Source organism: Myotis yumanensis, unplaced genomic scaffold (assembly GCF_028538775.1).
Source record: "Myotis yumanensis isolate MYYU_CA2020_CCGP unplaced genomic scaffold, mMyoYum1.0.hap1 SCAF_9, whole genome shotgun sequence".
Taxonomy (NCBI): Eukaryota; Metazoa; Chordata; class Mammalia; order Chiroptera; family Vespertilionidae; genus Myotis; species Myotis yumanensis.
Window position 1 is genome coordinate 12,964,337 of NW_027223760.1, and position 26,727 is coordinate 12,991,063.

The 26,727-nt window shown below is 46.9% G+C and overlaps 1 long non-coding RNA gene across 3 annotated transcripts; it reads left to right on the plus strand.

Moving 5' to 3' along the window:
* Positions 1 to 6: 6 nt before the first annotated feature.
* On the plus strand, positions 7 to 15,361 carry LOC139016147 (uncharacterized). 3 transcript variants are annotated; one of them, XR_011472632.1, is made up of 4 exons: positions 7 to 265; positions 10,686 to 10,875; positions 14,776 to 14,846; positions 15,130 to 15,361. It is a non-coding gene; the product is annotated as an uncharacterized lncRNA (long non-coding RNA). The 3 variants fall into 3 exon arrangements; XR_011472633.1 differs by lacking the exon at positions 7 to 265 and adding an exon at positions 3,834 to 3,912; XR_011472634.1 differs by lacking the exon at positions 10,686 to 10,875.
* The last annotated feature ends 11,366 nt before the right edge of the window (positions 15,362 to 26,727 follow it).

Consider the following 26,727-nt stretch of genomic DNA (forward strand, 5'->3'; position numbering starts at 1 on the left):
GCAGATTCATTCTTCCCAAAACAGACTATGGAGTGCTAGGGAGTTAGCACTAACTGCTGAATTTTTAGAAATGTTTCCACTTCCTGACTCTGAGAAATGACCACTAAAGATGTAATCCTTTGGCCGTGCCGTCAAGCGCTGGTCCGCGCGGGGTCATCCCCGCGCGGGTCCCCTCAGCGCTCCCACCACCCGCCTACTCCCACCCCAGCCCCACCCCCGCTGCAGAGCAGAGCTGTACAGAAGTCGGGTGATACACACCGACAAGGTAACCCTGGGTTATAAATTAGGTGAAAGTCATGACAGGCAGAGTGAGGTGAGGCGGGCGGGTGGTGACTGGAGTGACTGGAGGGCTTACTGGACGTGTGGGAGGGAAGGGTCTCCAAGAAGATGACATCTGAGAGGCACCAGCCACGGAGAGCAGGACAGGCGTAGTGCCCAGCCAAGTGCAAAGGTGCTCGGTGGGGGAGTGCCCAGGGCAGTAGAGGAGCCGAAGGCGCTTCTCGTAGCTGGAGAACTGAAATGTTCAGTGGGGTGAGGTGCAGAGTGGAGCGGACCAGGTACAATAGGAAGCCAGCAGCCAGATTATGAAAGGCGCATAGACACTTGGATAAAGTCTGCAGTGATATGCATTGAAAGGTTTTTAGAAGGTGACCTGATACATTGTGATAGATGTTATAACAAGACCACTGGGTAAAGGGGGAATATCTATCTGCCTTGACTTACGTGGGAGATAAAACTGTCAGAACCAATTGTGGGAAGCCTTGGTTTCTGTTCTAAACCTCTTTCCCTCCAACGCTGGGGCTGTTTGGAGCAGAGGAAGCAAAGGAGTTTCTAAATGAGAAAACCAGCAGCTGCAGGACTCCAGGGCAAGGCCAGGCATTCCCAGGTTTCCTGGGCCTTGAGTCACTGGCAGTGCAGCAGGCAGCGCACAGGAATGTGTCCAGGCCAATGGTCTGGCAGGAGGGTGGGCAGCAGGCAGGCAAGGACAATGCAGCACTGGACCCTCAGTGCAGGCCCCTTAGGGTCCCCAGCTGTTACCCTACAAGGGTGGTTGGGGGGGGGGGGGGGGAGACAAACCCTTTTTGTACTTCCAGGCTCCACCCTGACCCCCAAGTAAAATGATCCTTGGGAGGCTCAAGGGCTGCCTAGGGGCTTCTGACGAGGATGGGGGAGAAAAAAATACAACTTTCATTCCTATTGATTTGTATTTTACTCGGGATTTTTAATTTATTGTGGGTTTTTTTTTTTTCAAATAAGCAGCACATTCATATGCTTTAAAAATGTAAAGATACAAGGATCTCGAAGAGATATTGGTACCCCCATATTCATAGCAACATTCTTCACAATAGCAAAAAGGTAGAAGCAAAGGTAACAAGGGAGGACAGAATAAACAAAATATGGTATATACACTGGAATATTATTCAGTGCCCCCACTTGCTACAATATGAACTTGGAGGAAACTATGCTATGTGAAGAAAGTCAAAGACAACAAGGCAAATACCATATGATCCCATTTGTATAAGGTGTCAGAGTGGTCGAATTCACAGGACTAGAAAGGAGAGTGGTGGTTGCCAGGGGCTGGAGAGCAGGCATGGGTAGAGTTTCCGTTTTGCAAGATGAAAATGTTCTGGAGATGGATGGTGGTGATCATTGCACAACACTGTGAATGTACTCAATGTCACAGACGTGTACACTAAAAGATTGTTAAGATGGGCCGGGTCAGTGTGGCTCAGTGGTTGAAAGTCTATGAATCAGGAGGTCTCAGTTCAATGCCCAGTGAAGGCACATGCGTGGGTTGTGGGCTCAATCCCCACTAGGGTGTGTGCAGGAGGCAGCTGATCACTGATTCTCTCTTCACTGATGTTTCTATCTCTCCCTCTCCATTCCTCTCTGAAATCAACCAAAAATACAGTTTTTAAAAGGGTTAAGATGGTCACTATTATAGTATGGGCATTTTACCACAATTTTTAAATAAGAAAAATGCAAAGAGTACAGAAGTCACTCTTCCACTTCTGTCCAACAGCCATCCAATTTCTTCACCCAAAACACCTAACATCACCAGTCTTTGTGTGTCTTTCCAGAGTCTATGTATATACACGCAAATCCATAAGAAGATATAGACAGGTTCATATGAGGAGGAATTAACGCCTAATACACTGTGATACAGGGGTTCAGTGAGACAGACTTGAGACCCTTTGAGCTCTTATATTAACGAATGATGCCCTTATAATGGTTGGGGACTTGACTCCATGCTCTAAGTCTTGCTCCGTATAATATCAGCCACGCTAACATCCTATAGATTTTTGTGGGCATAAAATTCCTTGAACCCAGCATGTAAAGAGGACACATGTGTCAATATAGTGTTGCTTATTTGGGGGAAGAGGGACTTCCAATCAAAATAACAGAGCCCTGGCCAGAGTGGCTCTGGGGCTTGTATGTTCTCCTGTACTCAAAAAGTTGTATGTTGGATTCCTGGTCAGGGCAAACGCCTGGGTTGCAGGCTCAATACGAGGCTGGGGCCATGCAATCAATGTATTGCTCTCATGTTGATGTTTCTTTCTCCCTCTTCTTTCCCTTATCTCTCTCACATTTTTCACATATCTTTTAAGCAATTTAAAAGAACAAAGCAGAATTTACTCAATCCCTATGTTTCCATAGAAGGGGATTAGGCCAGACTTAGTTGGACCATGTGTCGTATGGCTACAGGTCCTGTGGAGAGGGAGCCTGCATGGAATGCATCACACTTATAGGGAAGGTGAGGCAGGGACATCTATACCACCACCATGAAAGCTGTTGGATGAAAAAAAATTATCTCATCAGAACAGGGGGCTCTTTTTCCATTACGTGCTGGTACCTGCTGAGCTAGCGATCTGGTGAGCTACTGAAAGGGGATGGGAAATGAGTCTCCAGGACGATCCCATTTGTTTCTCCTCACCTCCTGGATTCCCCACACCTCACTGATCCCCATTCCCAGGCTGTGCCTTAAACACACTATGTATTTTCTGGGTCACTGGTCAACCCAGAGAAAAACACTTGCTTTCATTCTCAGTAAGGATCTTTGGGAGGTAACTTAAGCAGGCATCAAGAGAACAACATCAGCAAACTAATTAACCACGTAGGAACTAGAGGCCCTTGCACTCTGCCTAGAACACCACCTAACCACTTCAGATAAGAATTCCAAATTGTCCCTATTCATTTACCCTTTATTCATATTGAAAATCTCATCCTCATTAGACAATCCTTGTTGTATAGCCTCTGTGCCATGTTTTGCTTATATGTGGCGTTGAGAGGTCTAAATGTATCCCTTAGCCAAGGCGGCCACTTTCTCCAGCATAAGCCCTCCTAGAAAAAGACACATAAATATGAAATCTGCATTTCTCCTGCTTTCTCCTGCCACAAAACATGCTGGGCTGTTTCCCATTCCCACTGCTCTACTGGGGGACGCTGTGCTATTGTCCTGTGTGTGGTTGGTACCATTCTGCATCTCATATTGTTAAGCCAGCAGCATTTATCTGTGGTCATTTAGGTCAATTATTAAATCTTGTTCACTCAGAATTTCTTTTACTTACACAGGCATTTAAATCTCATGACTTAATGTGATTTCGTAATGACTCTCCTCTCTTTGCAAGAGTGGAGGAACCATTATCACTTGGTGTCATGCAGCCAAGGATCTGTGTTGGATACAGAAGGAAGTTGGATGGTTACTGCTCACACATTTTTCTTTACCCTGTATCTTCAGCAATTCCCTGGTAGCTATCCAACAGGTTAGAGGGGTTTCTGTTGTGGTTTGTTTTTCAAAAGACTTTTGATTCTTTATTATTTTTATTGATTTCAGAGAGAAGAAGGGAAAGAAACATGCTCCCCTACTACCCTGACATGTGCCCTGACCAGTAATCCAACCATGGACTCCTGGTAAACGATACAACATTGAATCAACTGAGCCACACCAGCTGGGCTGGGAGTTTAATTTAAAAAAAATACCAAAACCTACTGAGAATTTTACACTAGCTTTTAAGGGTGAAGATCCTGCTATACCAGGACAGGGCACACATTTGTGTATGATCTTAAAAGCTTGGGGGGCAAATAGGCTCAGGGACCCAAATATTCTGACAACCCCAAGATCTGTTGAGAGGGGCGAAAGTGAATGATCCGGTACAGATAGGTTAAATATGTTATAAATAACTGGTGAGCCAGGGGGACAGAGCACCTGAGTAGCCTATACCCCTGGGGGAGGAGGTGTCTGCCAGTTCTCAGGGACTGAGTGTCTTGGGGAAACAAGGGAGAGAAGACCTCTTCACCTGGTTGGACCACACTGCTGCTTGAGGAAGTATTGTCTTCCCCAGGGATTCCAGCTTCAGCCCTGTTTGTCTTGCCTATGGCCCTTGTTATTTGCATATAAATACTTGACTATTTACACTATAATTCCTTACCTCAAGGCTAGAGTTAGCTATGAATTGATACATTTCAAATACATGCTTTATTAACTATACTAATAAAAGCCTAGGTCAAGGGTGGGCAGCCTTTTTGTGAGTGCATGCCCAAACCAGCAAAATCTCTGACTCAAAATTCTTCTGCGTGCCAACCCTAATTTTTTGAGAACATGTTAGGCCTACTTGATATCTCTTAAGGTGTACATATGTGAAGAAACTTGAAGAGACCTGACCGATTTGGCTCAGTGGCTAGAGCGATGGCCTGTGGACCAAAGGGTCCCGGGTTCGATTCTGGTCAAGGGCATGTGCCTCGGTTGCAGGCACATCCCCAGTGGGGGGTGTGCAGGAGGCAGCTGATCAAGGTTTCTCACTCATCGATGTTTCTAACTCTCTATCCCTCTCCCTTCCTCCCTGTAAAAAATCAATATATTTTAATAAAAAGAAATTTGAAGAAATAATAAAATTCATTTGAGCGACAAAAACACAGTATATGATGATGAAAAATACATTTATTTTTTAATGTATACATGTACACTGCAAGTCCAACAGAAAACTTTATGACTCCATTTGATATTATCAGTGGGACTTTTGCTGCTGCATCACTGATGACAGAGAAATTACATCAGGTTTATATTTTGTGACCTTCAGAGATATGCACAAGCTACTACTTTCATCCGTCAGGCTACTCCTATTATGAGACTTAACAAAATTCATCACTGAGAAGAAAGATTCACAAGTGTATGTGGATGAAACCAAAACACTAGTCGGATCTAGGAAGGAAGAGACAGTTAAGGCAGAGGCATAGAAATTGCTCTCCCCCTCTCTTGTCAATCCATGTCTATGGTCTTTATGATAACTTGTTATGTAAAGTTATTTATTTATCTAAGATGTACCCACACTGAATTTATCTGAAAAGTAAAAAAGTCGATATTAAGAAAAAAATTGTAAATGGAAGCTTATAACAGAGGGTCTCAGGTGCCAGCAAAAGTTACTCATTATTATAACTCATTATAACTATTCATTATTTCCTCATTTTAGATAAGAACTCTAAGTGTTCCCAATTACTTACGTTTTTAGGAACAATTCCTCCTCCTGAGACTTCCACTCCCCCTTCTTGCGTTTCTTGCTGCCAAACATATGGTTCAGCCAAACATGGCATCCGTGTCAGGGGTTGCCCACCCCTGGCCTAGGTGGTCCTCACGACCTTGCATGCGACATCATCACAAGATGGCCACCACAAGATGGCCACATGCACCACGCAGGCGGTGCCCAGTGGCCGCTCCATGTGGTGAGGCCTAGGGGTCCCATTGCTCCACATGGTGCGGAAGAGGCCAGTATGGGCATCTCCGCCACCTCAAGTAAAGTAGGCGGATCCCAGTGGAGGAGGCGGGTCGCTATAGCAGAGGGCAGCTGGGGGCGATTGGGCCGGCAGGGGAGGGCAGCTGGGGGCGATCAGGCTGTCAGGGCAGCAGTTAGACATCAATTGGGCTGGCAGGGGAGCGGTTAGGGTGCGATCAGGCGGGCAGGCAGAAGCGGTTAGAGGCAATCAGGCAGGCAGGCAGGTGAGTGGTTAGGAGCCAGTGGTCCCGGATCGTGAGAGGTATGTCCGACATCCCCCGAGGTGTCCCAGATTGGAGAGGATGCATGCCAGGCTGAGGGACAACCCCTCCCCCCCCCACACACACACACGAATTTCATGCACTGAGCCACTAGTGCTTTATTAATATGCCTGAGGATGGGGTTCACTCTGGAGATTCATTCAGGAATTTATTAGAGTCTAGCAGCTCACTCATAAGAAATGAGGAAGTGTAGCTATTTTTGATAGAGGATGCCCTCTCTGACTCAATGGTCAGCTCAGTGCTGGTGTTCTGTCGGCCTTGTAATGCTTTGATGACAGTTCCTTCTAATAGGAGTTCTTCATCTGTCAAAAAAGAAGAAATCACATCTGATATTGAAAGACTCACGGGACAGCTATTTGTCAGTCCAGAGCCTACATCCCAGTCCAATATATAGGGACTCAGCAAATATTTGAGTGCCATTTGGAGAGGAGAAAAATAAACCCCAACTTACATCTATGATTGTTGACACAACAAAAGGAGAAACTGTCTCTTTTTTTAAAGTGGTTACTTAGAACATTCCCTAGCATGACATATGGTGACTATATTTAGGACTATACCATTGGTCCCCAAGGGCCAACAGCCAGTTACTGGAGGAAAGCCAGGGCTGGAAGACCCACTCAGTTAGACACTCTGCAGATCTACTGTGAACTCACATTCACGCATCCATCCTGTCCTGCTTCAGATGCAGAGGGGGCCTGAGCCTTCCTCTCTCCACTCTTCAGGATGCTTGTGTCCTTGCTACCATCACAGATGACCACGATTAACACCCACGGCTAACACGTCCTCTTCTGGACCCACCCTTCTTGCACTAACTCACCTATTCCTCACTTGGGCCCTGCCTTCACATATGCCAGCCCCATAACAGATGGCTCTATACAGAAAAAACAATATGTCTACCCTCACTCTGTGCTTAAGATTTAGGCAGGTACTCGGGATGTATGTTAAGAGACTTGCCAGGTTGTGTACCACTGTAGAATCTCCTATATATATAAAAGCCTAAGCAACCATCGCAACTGAACAGGCGACCAAACAGCCTGTGTGAGGCAACTAGGCTGGCAGGGGGATTAGTGAGGGGCAACCAAATGATCGAGCAGCAGGCTGCATGCGGTGACCAGGCCCACAGGGAGTTAGTGCGGGGTGACAAAACAACCAAGCAGCATGGTGCATGGGGCAACGAGACCCACAGTGGTGGGGGGGGGGGGGCAGTTGTGGGCAACCAGGCCGGCACAAGGGGGGGGGGCGGGGGGTGGGGGGCAGTAAGTGGTGACCAGGCCAGCACAGCGGCAGTTAGGGGCAACCAGGCTGGCAGGGGAAGAGCAGTTGGGGGCAACTAGGCTGGCAGGAGGGGCAGTTGTGGGTGACTTGGCCAGCAGGGGGGGCAGTTAGGGCTGATCAGGCAGGCAGGCAGGCAGGCAGATGAGGAGTTAGGAGTCAGTGGTCCCATATTGTGAGTCAGACATCCTCCAAGTGGTCCCGGATTGGAGAGGGTGCAGGCTGGGCTGAGGGGATCCCTCATGTGCAAATTTCATGCACTGAACCTCTAGTGTTCAATAGATCTATGAAATAATTTTTGGGGTCCTAAAATACAGAACGGGAGAAACAACTTTTGTCAGTTGCCTACTTTGCTATCATTTCATGTAATTTCTTATATTTTCAGCTTTACTTAGGGAACCATCTAAAGATTCTGACTGTGTGAAGGTCAAGTGTACCATTGAGCAGCTGGGTTTATTTTCCAGAAGAATTGAAAGTGTTGCTGGTGATGATAAGGGTCAGAGAAGGGGGTAACGTTCGGGGAAAGAGGAGCATGGATGGTCTTGTGGAAAGTCCAAAACTGGGAGCTGGAGACCTGGGCTCTAGGTGACAGCTCTTAGCCCTTTCTGATCTTGTTTTTACTCACCTTAAAAGCAGATTAAAATGCCTATTCTGCCCACTGTTGGGGCAGAAGGGAGTAATATAATTGGTCAAAACATTGTTTTGAAAAAGAAGCTAAACTGACTTCATGTAAGTAGCACAGCAGTATTATTTCTGATGTGCCCCAGGTCACGATGGAAACCTGTATTTAAGCTATCTGGGCATGAAAACACATTTGGGAAGTTATCAAGTAGCTGCCAATAAACCTAATGTATAGAAAAATACTTAAAAGCACACGACTGTTTGGTGGATAGAAAACCTTGTGCTTCAGAGCAAGTTCAGAGGTGCACAGTCTAAAAAGAAAGAGCCCTCCCATGCCATAGAAGGGCTGGGTAGCAGCTTCTGGTGATGGATCCAAAAACTCTCAGGTTCCAAATAAAACTTACATAAAACAGCATCATTTGTACTCTTTTCATAAACTTGCAAAAACAAACAAAATAAAAATGTATCTTCATCTGTCTACTCTGCAAAGGGCAATTGAAACCTAATGCATACAAAAGAGTTTACAAACTGTGACACACTAATGAACAATTTCTCTTTTGGAAGCAAAGCACCCGGCAGAGAGCACAACACACAGGATGTGCCCATTAATAGAAATACCCTTCCCTTCATCAGACTCTTAGCAAGGAGTAGTTCTTAATAATTTAGAGTTGAACTCTGAATAAATGAATAGAAATAATACAGTTACTTTATTTGCTTAAAATGTATCGTCATTGATTGCAAATAAAGAAATTATACTAATAAAAGGGTAATATGCTAATCAGACCGGACATCTTCCAGAAAAAGCCAGGGTGGCAGGGAATGAGGCAAAGGCAGTTAGGAGTAATCAGGCCAGCAGGGAAGGGCAGTTAGGGGCGATCAGGACGGCAGGTAGAATGGGTAGGAGCAATCGGGCAGGCAGGCACTTGATCAGTTAGGAGCCAGTGGTCCCGGATTGCAAGAGGGATGTCCTGGATTGGAGAGGGTGCACGCCAAGCTGAGGGACTCCCTGCCCGTGCACAATTTTGTGCACAGGGCCTCTAGTGAAAACATAAAATAAAAAAAAAAAAAAGTCTATCATCGGGCATTTCAGACTCATCACAAGGTGTGTTGGTCACACATTCAGACTCACAATGCAGTTTCACTGTCTTGGCAAGACCTCAATATGATTTTTAAATTGGCAGAGGCAGCAGGCCAAATGGTTAGGTAAGATACTATAAATGGAAACATACAGAATTATATTAGTGACAAAGGAGTTACTTGGAAAATAGTTTTTTTTAAGGTTAAACAGACACCTACTGTATGACCCAGCCATTCCACTTTCAGGTATTTACCAAGAGAAATAGAAGTATATTTCCATAAACAGACTTGTACATAAATATTCATAATAGCTTTCTTTGTAAGTCAAAAATTGGAACAACTCAAATAGCCATCAGTGTTGAAATATACTGATATATCCATTATTAATGGAATACTATTCAGCAATAAAAATGAATTATTGATATGCAAAACAAGATGGACTAATCCTGCATAATAAAAGGCTAATATGCAAAACGACTGAATGACGAAATGACTGGTGACTATGATGCACACTGACCACCAGAGGGTAGACGCTAAACACAGGAACTGGCCCCTGGTGGTCAGTTGGTGGCACAGGGGGAGCGCCTCTCAGCCAGAAGCTGGGCTCATGGCTGGTGAGTGCAATGGTGGTGGCTGCAGCCTCATCTGCATCCAAAGCAGTGCTAAGGATGTCTGAGTGCTGGCTTAGGCCCGCTTCCTACAGGGAGCCATCAGTTGGGCTTCCCCCGAGAGCTGGGCTGAGAGACCCCACTCCAGTGCACACATTTCGTGCATGAGGCCTCTAGTCTTAAAGTAATCATCTGAGTAAAGGAAGCCAGTAAGAGAGAGTAGATGTAGGTGTGCTGTTCTGTTGTGCTGTGTGTGTTTCTGTTGTGTGTGAGTGTCACTCGATGTGCCCTGTCATTTCCCCTCAGTCAGGGGAGTGGAGGTTGGGGTTCGGGTTTGGGAGAGCTCGGGTGAGGGCAGAGGAGGCGGGCAGGAGCCCGCAGCCATGGACTGGGTGGGTAGCTGTAGGCGCTGTGCCTCCTTTAGCCGCTTTCCCTGCAGCCACTGGCTGCGCTGTCCTCTTCCTTGGCGTCCTCGGAATCCAGGGCCTCCTCTGCTTCCCGGCTTCGTTGTCCTCTTCTCCTTCGTGGTCAACGTACACCACACAGCATTGGGTCTGAGCCAGGGAGCCCCTTATGGCCCCAGGCGCTGGGGGTCGGGTCGGGAGAGGTGGGGGAGGAGCTGGCGGCTGCTACCTGGGGTTACTGCTGCCCCCGCCGCCCCCCCGCCCCAAATCATCTAGGCCCCCACCTCAGCCACCTGGTCCTGCCGGGGAAGCGCCGCCAGGGGAGCGGAAGTGCCACCAGGAGAGCGGAACCCTAGATGGGTCCTCACGTGGGTGGGGGCGGGGCCAGCGCTGCCTGGGTGGACTGGCAGGTGGGAGGGGGCGGGGCCAGCGCTGCCTGGGTGGACTGGCAGGTGGGAGGGGCGGGGCCAGCGCTGCCTGGGTGGACTGGCAGGTGGGAGGGGGCGGGGCCAGCGCTGCCTGGGTGTCCTGTCCCAGTGTCCATTCAAGTTGAAGCTGGCCGCCTGGTGCGGGCAGGAATGAGGCCCTAGGGAATTGCTGGGGCCTCACTCTGGACCGTCTTGAAGCCCTAAGTCCTATCCTCCAATTTTCTAGGTGACTGCTGGAACCCATGGTTGACAAGCAACAGGTACCACAGGCCTGGAGCAGCGTGGTCACCTGAGCTGCACCTCCCAGGAGCCTAGAACTGAATGAGCCTCACTGATGCACTAAAGCAGCGGTTCTCAAACTGGGGGTTGAAGGACCCTTTCACAGGGGTCACCTAAGACCATCGGAAAACACATATGTAATTACATCTTGTTTTGTGATTAATCACTATGCAATGAAAATACATCCTGCATATCAGATATTTACATTATGATTCATAACCTTAGCAAAATTACAGTTAGGAAGTAGCAACGAAAATAATTTTATGATTGGGGGTCACCACAACATGAGGAACTGTATTAAAGGGTTTCGGCATTAGGAAGGTAGAGAATCACTGCTCTAGAGGGAAATGTGCATGCTGTCCAGACTGATGCCTCCCTGTTGCTGTTATGAGTATTTGCCTTTTAATATTAATTTGGAGACATACTATTTATTTATTTATACTAGAGGCCCAGTACATGAAAGTCATGCATGGGTAGGCTGCCTAGCAGATGCTGGGGGGAAGGGGGAGAAGGGAAGAAGGGGGGGAGAGTTGCAGGGGGGCGGGGTGGGTGGGGAGGGCCTCCCTCCCCTGGCTGCCAGGTGGGACCTTCCTTCCTTCCATGCTGCCCCCTGGTTGTAGCGCACATCATACTGAGCCATCGAACTTACGGTCTCCCAGTCGAACTCTGGAGGAGACAGTTTGCATATTAGCCTGGAAAAACCCCATACAGTTTTATATATTTACATTCCATACCCTGCTAAATTTGCAGAAATGAAAGATTTTGCTACATAGCAACACAAGCAACTAAAGAATCTATGTTAGATCCTTTTGTTTCTGAAGTCTCTAGGCTATTTCCCCAGAATGTGCTCCAGCTTTGTAGCAAATACCTTTTGTTACCAGTCAGGGCACATACCTAGGTTCAATCCCAAGTAGGAGGTGTGCAGGAGGCAGCCGATCAGGATTCTTTCTCACTGATGTTTCCTCTTCTCTCTCTCTCTCTCTCTCTCTCTCTCTCTCTCTCTCTTCCTCTCCACTCCTCTCTGAAATCAATAAAAATATATTTTTAAAAGGTTAAGATGGTAAATTTTAGGGTATGTGCATTTTACCACAATTTTCATGCATTGGGCCTCTAGTAAAAACATAAAAAGTACAGAAGTCACCCTTCCACTTCTGTCTTAACATCCATCCAATTCCTTCACCCAAAACACCTAACATCACCAGTCTTTGTGTATCTTTCCAGAATCAATGTCTATACAAGCAAATCCATACATACATGTAGACAGGTGCATATGAGGAGGAACTGAGGCCTAATACACTGTGATACAGGGGTTCAGTGAGACGGACTTCAGACTCTCTGAGCTCAAATATTAACCAATGATGCCCTTGTAATGGTTGGGGACTTGAGTCCAAGCTCCAAGTCTTCCTCTGTATAATATTAGCCCCACTAACTACCTATAGATGTTTGTGGGCACAAAATTCCTTGAACCCAGCATGTAAAGAAGACAAATGTGTCAATATACTGTTTTGTTGTTTTTTGGGGGGAAATAACCATCAGAATAACAACAGAGCCCAGGCTGGTGTAGCTCTGTGACTTGGGTGTCCTACCATGCACCTGAAGGTGGTTGGTTTGATTTCTGGTCAGAGGATATACCTGGGTTGCAAGCTTGATCCCCGGTAGTGGGCATGCGACCCATGTTCTCCTCTCACATCTATGTTTCTCTCTCTCTCCTTCTCCTTTCCCCTCTCTCTCAAATTAAAAAAAAGTATATTCATAGCAACATTCTTCACAATAGCAAAAAGGTAGAAGCAAAGGTAACAAGGGAGGACAGGATAAACAAAATATGCTATATACACTGGAATATTATTCAGTGCTCCCACTTGTTACAATATGAACTTGGAGGACACTATGCTATGTGAAGAAAGTCAACGACAAAAAGGCAAATACCGTAAGATCCCATTTGTATAAGGTGTCAGAGTGGTCGAATTCACAGGACTAGAAAGGAGAGTGGTGGTTGCCAGGGGCTGGAGAGCAGGCATCGGTAGAGTTTCAGTTTTGTAAGATGAAAATGTTCTGGGGATGGATGGTGGTGATCATTGCACAACACTGTGAATGTACCTAATGTCACAGACGTGTACACTAAAAGATTTTTAAGATGGGCTGGGTCAGTGTGGCTCAGTAGTTGAAAGTCAATCTATGAATCAGAAGGTTACAGTTCAATGTTCAGTCAGGACACATGCCTGGGTTGTGGGCTCAATCCCCACTAGGGGGTGTGCAGGAGGCAGCCAATCACTGATTCTCACTTCATTGATGTTTCTATCTCTCCCTCTCCATTCCTCTCTGAAATCAATAAAAATATAGTTTTTGAAAGGGTTAAGATGGTCACTATTATAGTATGGGCATTTTACCACAATTTTTAAATAAGAAAAATGCAAAGAGTACAGAAGTCACTCTTCCACTTCTGTCCAACAGCCAACCAATTTCTTCAGCAAAAACACCTAACATCACCAGTCTTTGTGTGTCTTTCCAAGTTTATGTATATACACGCAAATCCATATTAAAATATAGACAGGTTCATATGTGGAGAAATTAACGCCCAATACACTGTGATACAGGGGTTCAGTGAGACAGACTTGAGACCCTTTGAGCTTGTTCATATGTTAACAAATGATGCCCTTGTAATGGTTGCGAACTTGACTCCAGGCTCCAAGTCTTCCTGTGTATATCAGCCATGCTAACAACCTATAGATTATTGTGGGTATAAAATTCCTTGAAGCCAGCATGTAAAGAGGACACATGTGTCAATATAGTGTTTGGTTGTTTTGGGGGGACACTTCCAATCAGAATAACATAGCCCTGGCCAGAATGGCTCTGAGGCTTGTATGTTCGCCTGTACACCCCAAAGTTGTCAGTTAGATTCATGGTCAGGGCACACGCCTGGGTTGGAGGCTCCATTCCCGAGAGAGGGCATGCAAGGGATGTTTTGGTCTCATATTGATGTTCCTCTCTCCTTCTTTCTGTTCTCTCTCACATTTAAAGAAAATCTTTTAAAAAATTTAAAAGAATGTAACAGAATTTACTCAATCCCCAAGCTTCCATAGAAGGGGATTAGGCCAGACTTAGTAGGACCATGTGTCCCATGGCTACAGGTCCTGTGGAGAGGGAGCCTGCATGGAATGCATCACGCTTATAGGAAAGGTGAGGCAGGAACATCTATACCACCACCATGAAAGCTGTTGGATGAAAGAAATTATCTCATTGGAAAAGGGGACTATTTTTCCATTACTTGCTGGTACCTGCTGAGCTAGCGATCTGGTGAACTACTGAAAGGGGACAGAAAATGAGTCTCCAGGACGATCCCATTTGTTGTTCCTCACCTCCTGGATTCCCCACACTCACTGATCCCCATTCCCAAGCTGTGCCTTAAACACACTATGTATTGGCTGGCTCACTGGACAACACAGAGAAAAACACTTGCTTTCATTCTCAGTAAGGAACTTTGGGAGGTCACTTGGGCAGGCACCAAGAGAACAGCATCCGCAAACCAAATAACCACATAGGAACTGGAGGCCCTTGCACTCTGCCTAGAACCCCACCTAACCATTTCAGATAAGAACTCCAAATTGTCCCCATTTACCCTTTATTCTTATAGAAAATCTCATCCTCATTAGACAATCCTTGTCATGTAGCGTCTGTGCCATGTTTTGCTTGTATGTGGCATTGAGAGGTCTAAACGTATCCCTTAGCCAAGGTGGCTGCTTTCTCCAGAAAAAGCCCTCCTAGAAACAGACACATAAATATGAATTCTGCCTTTCCCTTGCTTTCTTCTGCCACAAAACATGCTGGCCTGTTTCCCAGCCCCACTGCTTTACTGGGGGACGCTGTGCTGTTGTCCTGTGTGTGGTTGGCACCATTCTGCATCTCATATTGCTAAGCCACCAGCAGTTATCTGTGGTCATTGAGGTCAATCTTGTTCACTCAGAATTTCTTTCACTCACTCAGGCATTTAACTCTCACTGACTTAATGTGATGTAGTAATGACTCTCCTCTCTTTGCAGGAGTAGAGGAACCAGGACATTCACTGGGAATCACGCGTCGAAGGATCTGTGCTGGACACAGAAGGAAGTAGGTAGGTTTGGTGCTGGGCTGAGCTGGAGGGAGCGGAGGAGCACACACATGAGCCACAGTGGGATTCACAGAGGCTGATGCAGGATAGTGAATGGAGCAGTGGCCCCACCAGTATGTTTCCTGAAATAAAGTCCTGAGGAGGAAAGAATTGGTCAGTTACTGCTCACACATTCTTCTTTATCTCCAGAAACTCCTTGATAGCTGTCCAACAGTTAGGAAGGGTTTTTTGTTGTGGTTTGTTTTTCAAAAGACTTTTGATTCTTTATTATTTTTATTGATTTCAGAAAGAGGAAGGGAAAGAAACATGCTCCCCTACTACCCTGACATGTGCCCTGAGCAGTAATTCAACATGGACCTCCTGGTAGGTGAGACGACATTGAATCAACTGAGCAACACTGGCCGGGCTGGGAGTTTTTTTAATTAAAAAAAAATACCAAAAACCTACTGTGAATTTTACACTAGCTTTTAAGAGTGAAGAACCTGCTATTCCAGGACAGGGCACACATTTATGCATGATCTTAAAGGCTTGTGTGTGGGGGATGGGGGGAGGGGGTGGAAATTGGCTCAGGGACCCAAATATTCTGAGAACCCCAAGGCCTGTTGAGAGGGGAGAAAGTGAATGATCCTCTATGGATAGGAGGTCAAATGTATTATAAATAACTGGTGAGCTAGGGGGACAGAGCACCAGAATAACCTATACCAAGGGTGGGCTCCTTTTTGTGAGTGGGTGCCACAACCAGCAAAATCTCTGACTCAGAATTCTTCTGCGTGCCAACCCTAATTTTTTGAGAACATGTTACACCTACTTGATATCTCTTAAGGTGTACATATGTGAAGAACCTTGAAGAAATCATAAAATTCATTTGAGCGACAAAAACACAGTATATGATGATGAAAAATACATTTATTTTTTAATGTATACATGTGCACTGATAGTCCGACAGAAAACTTTATTACTTCGTTTGATATTTTCAGTGGGACTTTTGCTGCTGCATCATAGATGACAGAGATTTTACATCAGGTTTATGTTTCGTGACCTTCAGAAATATGCACAAGCTACTACTTTCATCCATCAGGCTACTCCTATTATGAGACTTAACAAAATTCATCACTGAGCACAAAGATTCACAAGTGCATGTGGATGAAAACATGGAGAGTAACGCTGTTGCAGTTTTTTAAACAGAAAAAATTTTCTGCAATGGCATTTCAAGTCCTCAATAGATCGTTTTCGACACTATTGACATTGCTCTTCCCCTCTCTCGTCAATCCATGTCTATGGTCTTTAAGATAACTTTTTATGTAAAATTATTTAACTAAGATGCACCTACACTGAACTTACCTGAAAAATAAAAAAGTCGATATTAAGAAAAAAATTGTAAATGGAAGTGTTAGGTCAGAGAGAGCCCAGGATCAGATACATGAAGACATGTGATGAGACAATGGGCTTCCCTGGGAATTTCTCACATGTCAGCGTGCCAGACAGATACTGGCTTCTCCCTGATGGCCCCCACACAGATACTGACTCCTTCCTGAATACCTTGCTGACCCCCTGCAGCTGAAACTTCCTCAGTAGATACCTCAGCTCATGTCCCCGCCCCTCACCCAACCGCAGTATAAAAAAGCGCCCCCCCCCTCCCTGTTGGCGTGAATCCACGTGCCCTGTCTTTGGAGTACGTGGGTCTCCCGGGGATGCAGAAATAAACCTTTCCTTCTCTTTTCTTTTCTGATTCACTCGAATCTTTATTTCTTATGCTGCCTCCTGAGCCACCTAACCTAACATTTGGTGCCTTGAAACCTGGGTGGCGTGAGCACCTCATTTGGCCGTCCCTCTGCAGCTTGGGGTGCCTGCCTCTTCCTCCTTGTAGCTCTGGACCCATCAGGACCTCATCTCTTCAGCTCAGCAACTTTTCCCAGTTTGGCAACATCAGCGCTGAGTCCCATTCCACCCCTGTGCCGGTCCCAGGTGGCCACCTGCCCGCCAGCATCTCTGTCCATAAAACGCGGCAGAGTCAGAGATTGCCTCTTTCCGGACCCTTCCAGGAAGGCTCCTCCGGACCAGGGAAGTAGTGGAGACGTCCCTACATTTCCTGGCCCAATCGTCCTTCCGTAGCGTGGGTTAAACTGCTGGGACGCCAGCCTTTGGCCCCTCTACAGGCCACGGGATCAAGCACAGGGGGAATCCAAATTCCAAACCTGACTGAGCACACCTCTAGGGTGCCGGCTCACCGATCTGGCTAAACACTATGCCTGCCCCGGAACTGCGTCCTATTTCTGTAATGTAGCATGGCCTCAGTCTGAAAACGGGACCTTGACTTTACCATCCGCACCGATCTCAGGAATTTCTGCCAGCGAACTGGGAAATGTGCCCAAGTCTCTCTCTCTCAGTCCCTCTCTCCACCCAGTCTGTGTCCCCATCTCTTCCCCCCACAGTTCCTTCTGCGGTCTCTCCTCGCCTGGTCCTTCCTCCTCCCTCTGGGCTGTCCCTGCACTGCCCAGCGGCCTTGCGTGCCTCCGAGCCCGCGGTGTCTGTGGTGCGTGGGGGGGTGGGTTCATGTGCTGTGTGTGTGTGGTGGCGACAGCACTGCCATCGTCTCAGCGTCCTCCCACCCCCCCCCCCCCCCCACACTGGAGACCACCCGGAACATCCCCTGGCAAAAGCCGCCTGTTCTCCCACCAGCTTCTGTGCCCCTGTCCATCCACACTCTCCCCTCCTCCCTGCCAGACCCTCCTCCAGCCTCGCCTTCTCTGCAGCCTCCTGACCCCGCCTCCCTTCTTCCACCCGCCCCAACGGAAGCCAAAAATTCAAAAGGCCTGGACAACAACCCCACGCTCCTGCACGCTACCACTGTGTGCACTGCGCCCTCGTCCTTAGGCTGGGTCAGTCCGTGAGCACAGGCGCGCGCGCGCACGCACACACACACACACACACACACACACACACGTCTGTAGGCTCCACCTTCCTTCTATCTCTCCTCCCCTTTGCCCCGCCCCTGGGAGGTTGTGACTTTTAACTACAATTGAGAAGCAGCTGGTGTCTTTCTCTGCCAACCCCACTGCGTTCATCGTTCATCAAAGAATTCCGGTAACTCTCCCACGCCCACCCAGGCCACCTCTCCAGCTCTCTCACCTCCCCTTACGGGCCTGCCTAGTAACCTGGACCCCATGCAGTACCCTCTGTAAATTCTAATTGCCCCCCTTCCTCTGTGCGCTCCACCGAATCTCCTCCCTCATGACTGCCAACACTTTAATTCACAGGTGGCCGGCCAGTTCCCTTTGCGAGAGGTTGCAGCTGGGCTCTCTTCAGACCCTCTTAACCAGCAGCTTCCTTCTCCCCTATCCCTGAAAGCCCAAATCCTGAGAACGTTAGCTCCAAAATAGCCTCTTCCCTCATACCCCGGTCCGAGATCAAGTGAAAAAGGGCCTTGAAGGTTCTTAATGCCCGTGAGGAGCAGGCACAGTCAGAATGGCAGGCCTGCCTTTCACAGAAGGTAGATCTGCAGACACGCCTTGGTTTTGGCCCTGAGGTCAACGGCAGCCACGCATGGCCCTAAGGGGGCTGTGCGCAGTGGGGTGCAACAAAAGGAACGCCACCGGAGAATGCTTCAAATGCAGAGATGAAGGCCACTGGACAATGCAGTGCCCCCAGCCCCAGGCTCCAACCAAGCCCCGCCCAGCGTGTGGTCAAAGCTGCCACTTGAAAAGTGACTTCCCCTGGAAAGGTGGCAGGCCCTCTGCACCCCAGTGTGGAGGGGCCACCCTTCCAGGTCATGACCCACCGCTGGCCATGCTGGGACTGGCTGAAGACTAAAGATGCCCAGTCCCGACGGCCCCCACCACCATCGCGAGTCCAGGGCTGCACTGAAGGCAACAGGTCACCTTCCTGGTCGACATGGGGGCTACCTTCTCTGTCCTGCCCTCCTTTTTAGGGCCCCTTTATCCTTCCAAGATCTCGGTCATGGGTATTGATGGCAAATCCACCTGCCCGCTGGCCACTGGTCCCCTTCCCTGCCTCCTTGATGATAGCATGCCCCGTGCCCCTTTTAGGACGAGATATTCTCACCATCCTAGTGGCCACTCTGCCCTTCAGACTCCCTGCTCCTGTCCCCCTTTACAGGGATGCCGACCATCCACTGCCACGAGGCCCCTTATGGGGCCCTGTTGTCCCAGACCTCAGTCTCGCCTACCTCTGTGGCCTACCTCAGTCTCGCTGTGAACACCTGATCTCCTTATCTCCTCCACGACTGTCCCCTTTTCTTAACTGAGAACTACTCTGACCTCAGCGCCTTCTCGCCCCATCCCTCTCCACCCTTCCCAAAGGAAAAAATGCAGCAGTTTTATAATCCAAGCTGCTAGAGGCCTGGAAACAGGCTGCACGACCTGCTCCCTCCCTCCCCGCCTTTTCTCCAACCTCCAGATCCCTGGCTTCCACTGCTCTGTCCCTTTCTCTTTTCCCTTGGATAACAGCACATTCTAACATTTCCTCTCACTTTCACTGCAATACCTACCTCTCTCAGACTCACCAAATGCCTCCCACCATCCCTGAAGAAGATTCGGCGACACCATCCAGGACCTGATGGATGACCCATCATTCCTCACAGGCTCTTACCTGGCAAGGGACCCTCCAATTTTGCTCAGGTTTTTTATATTTTCAGGTGAAACGGACATGGTATGATGAGGAAGTCATCAATTCTACTGTCTGGGATGGGAAATCCTCTAGTGTCACTCTCTATTTATGAACCCTGGACCTACTCCTATGCCCACCCTCAATCACACAACTTTCCATGTGCTCTCCAACATCAATCCCTCCTCTTCTACATCCTGCTGGATTTGTCTGTCACTGGCTCGAACCCTCATCATAGCCATTCAACTCCAATGAATTGGACCATCTAACTAAACTCTCTCTAGAAATTCACAGCTCCTGGCCAGACCTCCTGCCCATGGCCCTGACCAAATTCTGCTATACCAAGGAGCCCTGCCTTCTTAAGTCCTTTTGAACTTCTATATGGGAGACCCTTCTTGCTCAACCACCGTCTCCTTACTGATCCCCCTCCCCTGGGAACCTACATCCACAAGCCTTGGAGCCTAGGTGGACGGGAGCTCACATCGTGATCCTTACAACACCCACCGCAGCCAAGCTGCTCGGTGACCCATCGTGGCACCACCTCTCCAGGCTCAAGAGGACTCCGGTGCAGCATGACTTCTGTAAATGTGAGGTGTTGGGACCCACTAAAGTCCGCCTCAGCCACCCACCCTCTCCTCCTTCTCCTCCTGGCCCTGAGCAACCTACACCAACCCCTACCTGCTTATGTGTGGAGGTTCAAGGTCCATGAAACTTACCACCAGAATGGCAAACAAGTCACCCAGCAGGTAGGATCTCAGGATTGCCCCCTGGTCAGAGGCCAGACAGGGATCAGGGTAACATCCGGTCAATATACAATGGTGGCTGACCCTATGCCTGTTTTGCTTATGACCAAGAGGACCCAGACAGGTGTAATCAAGATGTTGACACCTATGGGGGTTGCCGCTGGAGAGACTGTGTTGTCAATGATGCCTACAGGGGTGGCTCCTTTATCGGGGAGAAGGGGGCCTTCCACATCATAATCCGAGATCCCTGAGACCAGCAATGGGTTACAGGTGTTGTGGGAAAGCTATACTTAAGTAGTTGGAGCTCAACCCCTTCAGGGACCATTTACATCTCCTGGGAATATGACCTGGCCCAAGAGGCCCAAGTCCAGGTCTCCAACAGCATCCTACAGGCCGGACAGTCCCTTAAAGGGCAGCTGCCTGACTCCCCCCAAGTAGAAGTCCTGTCTTCTTGGCTCCGACTTGTTCAACACACCCTACTATTCCTCAATGAGACCCACACCCTGCCCAATGTCTCGCACTGCTTTCTATGCACCTCTCTCCGAAGGTCTTTGCTGGCTGCCATCCCACTCACGACTTCTCCAAGAACCCAAGGGAAAGGTGAATGTCAGCCTCCTGTGGCTGGCATTCCCCTTTGGGAACCTGAAACTCCAGAGCCCACCCTGCCCCCAAGGATATGCTACCAGACCAGTAATCCAGTAATCGGAGGGCGAGTCACTTGGAACTGCACCCAGAACTATATCCCATCCAGTTTCACCAAGGCCAGCCTGGGTACCTTCTTTTGGTACAACGGCATCTTAAGCAACTGCATAAACTCCTCTGACCCCAGTCCTTGCTTCGTGGTCATGGTAGTTCCCCAACTAACCTTGTATGGAGAGTCGGAGCTCGCCTGGCTGCTCCCTCCATCCAGCCCCCGGGCCCGCTAGGCCGCCTTCCTCCCTGTCACTGGAGTATAGCTACCTCCATAGGCCTTGCCGGGGAGGGGGGGTGGGAGAGTCCTCAGGATTAGTCTGGTCATGGCTCAGGACTTTAATGACAAGCTCCAGTTAGCCCTGGAGTCCACTACTGCTTCTTTAGCATCCCTACTGCGACACATAACATCAGTAGTCCAAGTAGCCCTACAGAACCAGAGCGCCTTAGACCTTCTGAGTGCAGAAAGAGGAGGAACCTGCATATTCCTTCAAGAAGAATGCTGCTGCTACATCAATGAGACTGGAGTAGTGGAGTAAAACGTAAAGTCCCTGACTAAGCTGAGTGAAGAACTACATGCAGGACACTTCCAGGACAACTCTCCTTTCAGCTGGTTCCAAAGCCCCTTAGCTACCTGGGTCCTACCCAGGGTAGGGCCCCTGATTCTCATCTGTGTCTTTTTTCTCCTAGCCCTCTGCCTCCTCAAGTTCATCTGCTCCCGGATTTCGGAGATGTCACAGGTGACTGTGAACCAGCTCCTGCTTCATCCCTACACTCGGCTCCCCTCTGACCTGCCTCTACCTGACCCTGGCCTTTAAACAACCCCCACACCCCCATGTCCCTGGTCAACTGGAAGTAGCCAGAATGAGTCGGCATCCCCTATCACCAAAAGGCCAGGATGTTACCTCAGAGAGAGCCCAGGATCAGATACATGCAGTCATGTGATGACACAATGGACTTCCCCTGGAATTTCTCACAGATCAGCATGCCAGACACAGATACTGGCTTCTCCCTGACGGCCCCCACACAGATACTGACTCCTTCCTGAATACCTTGCTGACCCTCTGCAGCTGAAACTTCCTCAGCTAAATACCTCAGCTCAGGTCCCCGCCCCTCACCCAACCACAGTATAAAAAAAGCGCCCCCCCCACCCCCGATTGTGTGAATCCATGTGCCCTGTCTTTGGAGTACGTGGGTCTCCCGGGGATGCAGATATAAACCTTTTCTTTTCTGATTCACTCGACTCTTTATTTCTTACGCCGCCTCCTGAGCCACCTAACCTAACAGGAAGATTATAAGAGAGGGTTTCACGTGCCAGCAAAAGTTACTGGCGTGCTCTGTTTGGCACGCGAGCCAGGGGTTGCCCACCACTGCCCTATACCCCTGGGAGAGGAGGTGTCTGCCAGTTCTCAGGGACTGAGTGTATTGGGGAAATAAGGGAGAGAAGACCTCTTCACCTCCTTGGACCACACTGCTGCTTGAGGAAGTATTGGCTTCCCCAGGGATTCCAGCTTCAGCCCTGCTTTTCTTGCCTATGGCCCTTCTTATTTGCATATATACTTGACTATTTACACTTTCATTCCTTACATCAAGGCTAGAGGTAGCTATGAACTGACACATTTGCAAAACATGTTTAATTAGGCAGAAGATGGCCTTGCTCTGTGAAGGTATCAGGCGCTAGTTTCTCCACCTGTGTCAGAAGCAGACTCGGACATGTCCATCCTTAAGGAATCAGCAAATTTACTCCACTCCCTGGAGTAAGAAGAAGACAAAGGTCAAGGCTTTGACTCTTGAAAGATACAATTAAACTATTCATTATTTCCTCGTTTCAGATAAGAATTCTAAGTGTTCCCAATTATTTACGTTTTCAAGAATGGTTCCTGCTCCTGTGCCTTCTGCTCCCCCTTCTTGTTTGTCTTCTTGCCAAATACATGCTTCAGCTTAAACGACCGCCTGCTCCAAAATCCATGTTGCTAGAAAACAGATGGGGAGACATGAACTCTACGTTTCCCCTGCTTTGTCTCGCCACAGTACTTTGTCCTCCTCAAATTTACCTCTATATCAATGTCAGACGAAGATGTGAATCTGGAGAAAAAGCTGCTTGGAGGAAAATACATACCGACAGTTAGTGATTCATGCCATTCTCCATGTCTCTCACACATACAGTTCTGGTCTTATTCGGACTAATTGGGTACTTGGGTCTATATTCCTGAGCAAAATCACCACACACCTGGGACCTTGAAAATGATTCCTTGCATGCTGGGCTTCCAATTCTCTGTGACAGTTTAAAATGGCCCTGCAATGTCTCTGGGGGACCTATGTATGTAGCTTCGCATAGGATATAGGCAGGATTTTCAGTGTGTTACTGCATTTTTAAGCATGTGCAGTGTGGACAAAAGGGATCACACCTAACCAGACAAGCTCAGGGGAGGTCTGCATGGCAGTCTTGCAGACTCAGAGACCTAAAGTAACCACAAAAGATGGTCTGAAAATTACATATTTAACTACACACAGGTTACAGTGGGTTCTCATGTCCTAGGCCAGTATTTTCCCTGACAAAGATCAACTTAGATCTTTACTGAGCCCATTTGTCTTCTTGCCTCTAAGATAACATATCTGTGAAATGTCTGTGTAACGTGTAAATTCCTCTTTTTTCAGGACCCCCAGGGTGCAACAAATAGCACCAAGACATTCCCTCATTGTTATGTTATCAAGTTAATCGTCAACTGTTAATTATGTTGAACTGTCCTGTATCCATCTATGTAAAAGCAGCACATGTCCATCAGTTCACTTTTCTCCTATCCCAGAGGTTTTCCTGCTTTGCTTAATCCCACCTCCTTAATCTATCACCAATGGATTTCATGTAATCCACCTACATCCCTTTCCTTTGATTGCAATGTATAAATACAGATGTAACCCACCATTCTTTGGAGCATTACCTCAATTCCTAGAGGTTCTACTTCCCAGCATATGTTGACAGTTTGGCTCAAATAAACTCAAAAAAATTCTTTACAATGGTTTTTTTACGTTAACAGCAGCAAAAATTCAGCACTCTTTGGGGTCACCAACCTGCACCCAATCCTGCACCCAGCCCCTCCATTGGAGCACGCCTACCAACTCCACCACTATAATGACAGAATGGCACACATTGCTCCTATAAGGTGACATCCTTCAGATGCTTGGTGGTTTTCAGATATGCATACCCTTGATGACCTGTGTAGTTTTCACCAGTGTCCTTAAAGTAAACACAAAGATTTAAATCTCTTGACTTTCGTGATTTTGTGGGGTTTTCTGACTCAAGTGAATAATGGGCCATTTTCCGAGATCACCTCTGGCCGCTTACAGAAAGAGGAAGTTCCTCTCCTTAAAAAATTCTACTTTAAAAATCACCAGACCCATATTTACCTTGAGCTTCCCTTTTTCTTTAGCTTCCTCCGAAAAATCTATTTTGGAAGAAAACGTCATGATTATTCAGCACAATGACCTCTAAAGCTTTATTCCTTCTCTTTTAAGTGAGATGATTAATTTTCTGAGGACAGAAACTCTGTCTAGTCCTTTGTCTCTCCCATAGTCCTAACTTAGGACCTGGCATGCAGCTGGCAATGCATTTTATTGGTTGTTTCAGATCACATTCAGCAGATAATTCCCGATAAAAACTCTTAGAAGTAGCAAAGAAAATGAAAGTGCCTACCAGAAACCTACACAGCAGGTTTGTTTTAGGTCAAGAACCAGAGTAGGAGGCCTGTTATTACTGATACTATTCATCATTGTTGAGGAGGTCCTAATTAATTTAATAGGAAAAATGAAGTACTGGAAGGAAAGAGACAAAACATATTTGCACGTGAGATAATGCACAACCTAAAAAGCCCAAGAGCATAGATTAAAATTTTAGTCAGTAAGATGGCTAAATCAAGACATGCAAATCTCAACACCTTTCCTACATACCACAAATAACTAATAAAAAAATGAAAGAGTCCATTTACAATATCAATAAAATGTATAATGGAATAAGCTTAACAAAAAATGTGCGAGACCCATTAAAACTCTTCTGAAGGACTTTAGAAAGAATACACAAAGTGAGGTACCATATTCCTAGAAGGTAGTAAAGATGCCAATTCTCCTTAAATTAACCTACAAATGCACTGTAATCCTATTCAAATTCCAAGATAATTTTTAAACATAAACTGACCAACTGACATTTGGTAGAGAAAATATGCAATGAAATGTATGAAAAAGATAAGAAAAGGAGGCGTTTAACTTCCAAAAAGGAGTTTAAAATGGAACTGGAATTATATAGTGACACAGGCCCTAGCCAGTTTGGCTCAGTGGATAGAACATTGGCCTGCAGACTGAAGCATCCTGGGATCCATTCTGGTCAAGGGCACAGTCCCGGGTTGCAGTCTTGATCCCTAGCAGGGGATGTGCAAGAGGCAGATGATCAATTTTTCTCTCATCATTGATGTTTCTATCTTTCTTTCCCTCTCCCCTCCTCCCTGAAAGCAGTATACATATATAGATAGATAGATAGATAGATAGATAGATAGATAGATAGATATAGATATATAAATATATATATATATACTGATATATGTATATGTCTATATCATTATATATATATTGATACTGCTACTGATAGTTCTACTGGTACAAAACAAAGATAACTGGGTCAACAGAATACAGTCCACAGAAAGGTAAATTTCAGATCAGTGAAGAAAGAATGAGATCTTCAATAAAACATTTTAAGACAATTGGATCTTCATGTAGGGGAGTAACAGTCAACCACAAGAAAAGCAAATAAAACCAATGATAGTTTTTTTTAATTTGAGAAAAAAAAACAAATATTACAAAAAGGACTAGAAGAAAATATCAGACTACTTTCATACTGTGAGGTGACAAAGACCTCCCTAATAAAGTCCACACCCTATAAACCAAGAGAAGATGGACAGATATGGTGACAGACTGTCTACACACAGCATACTCTTCACAGCCCTTGCCCTCTTCCACCCTAGATTGTCTTCTTCCTGTTGATTTATGGAACTCTTTTTACATTAAATAACTTAATCCTTAGTGGCTTTCACTGAATTTCAATGTTTCAAATATTCCCCAGTGTTCTTTTTTGTTGTTGTTAATCCTCACCTAAGGATATTTTTTCCATTGTTTTTCAGAGAGTGTGGGAGGGAGGGGGCAGGAGGGAAAGAAGAGAGAGAAATAGGAATGTGACAGAGGCACATCAACTGGTTGCTTCCTGCATGGCAGGTGCCCTGCTACCCAGGTACCTGCCCTTGTCCTGGAATCAACCTGGGACCCTTCGGTGCTTGCACTGATGCTCTAACTACTGAGAAACAGCGGCTATGGCCCCAGTGTTTTTGTCTTTAAGGACACAGAACAGTGGAGTAGGAAGCACGGACTTCGCAGTCAGGCAGAACAGGGTCCTGCTTTTGCCTTTGCCACTGGGAGCTTAAGTCCATCTCCATCTATGGGAGAAGGTGGTACTATCTTCCTCACAGGATTGTGGGGATTGAATCGCTCATGTATATGGAAACATCTTCATCCTGTGCTTGGCATCAACCAGTGCTAAGTTTGCTAATGGTGTCACAGACAAGGTGGTCAAATCTATCAAAGTTTCTGCCTGTGGTATCAGGCTCAAAAAGCTGTTTCCCACCACCAGATTATAAATATATTGCTTCTGTTTTCTTCTAGTACTTATACAGGTTCTATTTTTTTTTACATTTTGTAAATATGTTTGTTTAAGATGAGAATATAAATCTGCTATTATTTTCCCTCTCAAATAATTAGGTGGCTTTTCTATTCCCATTTTTCATTTTCTT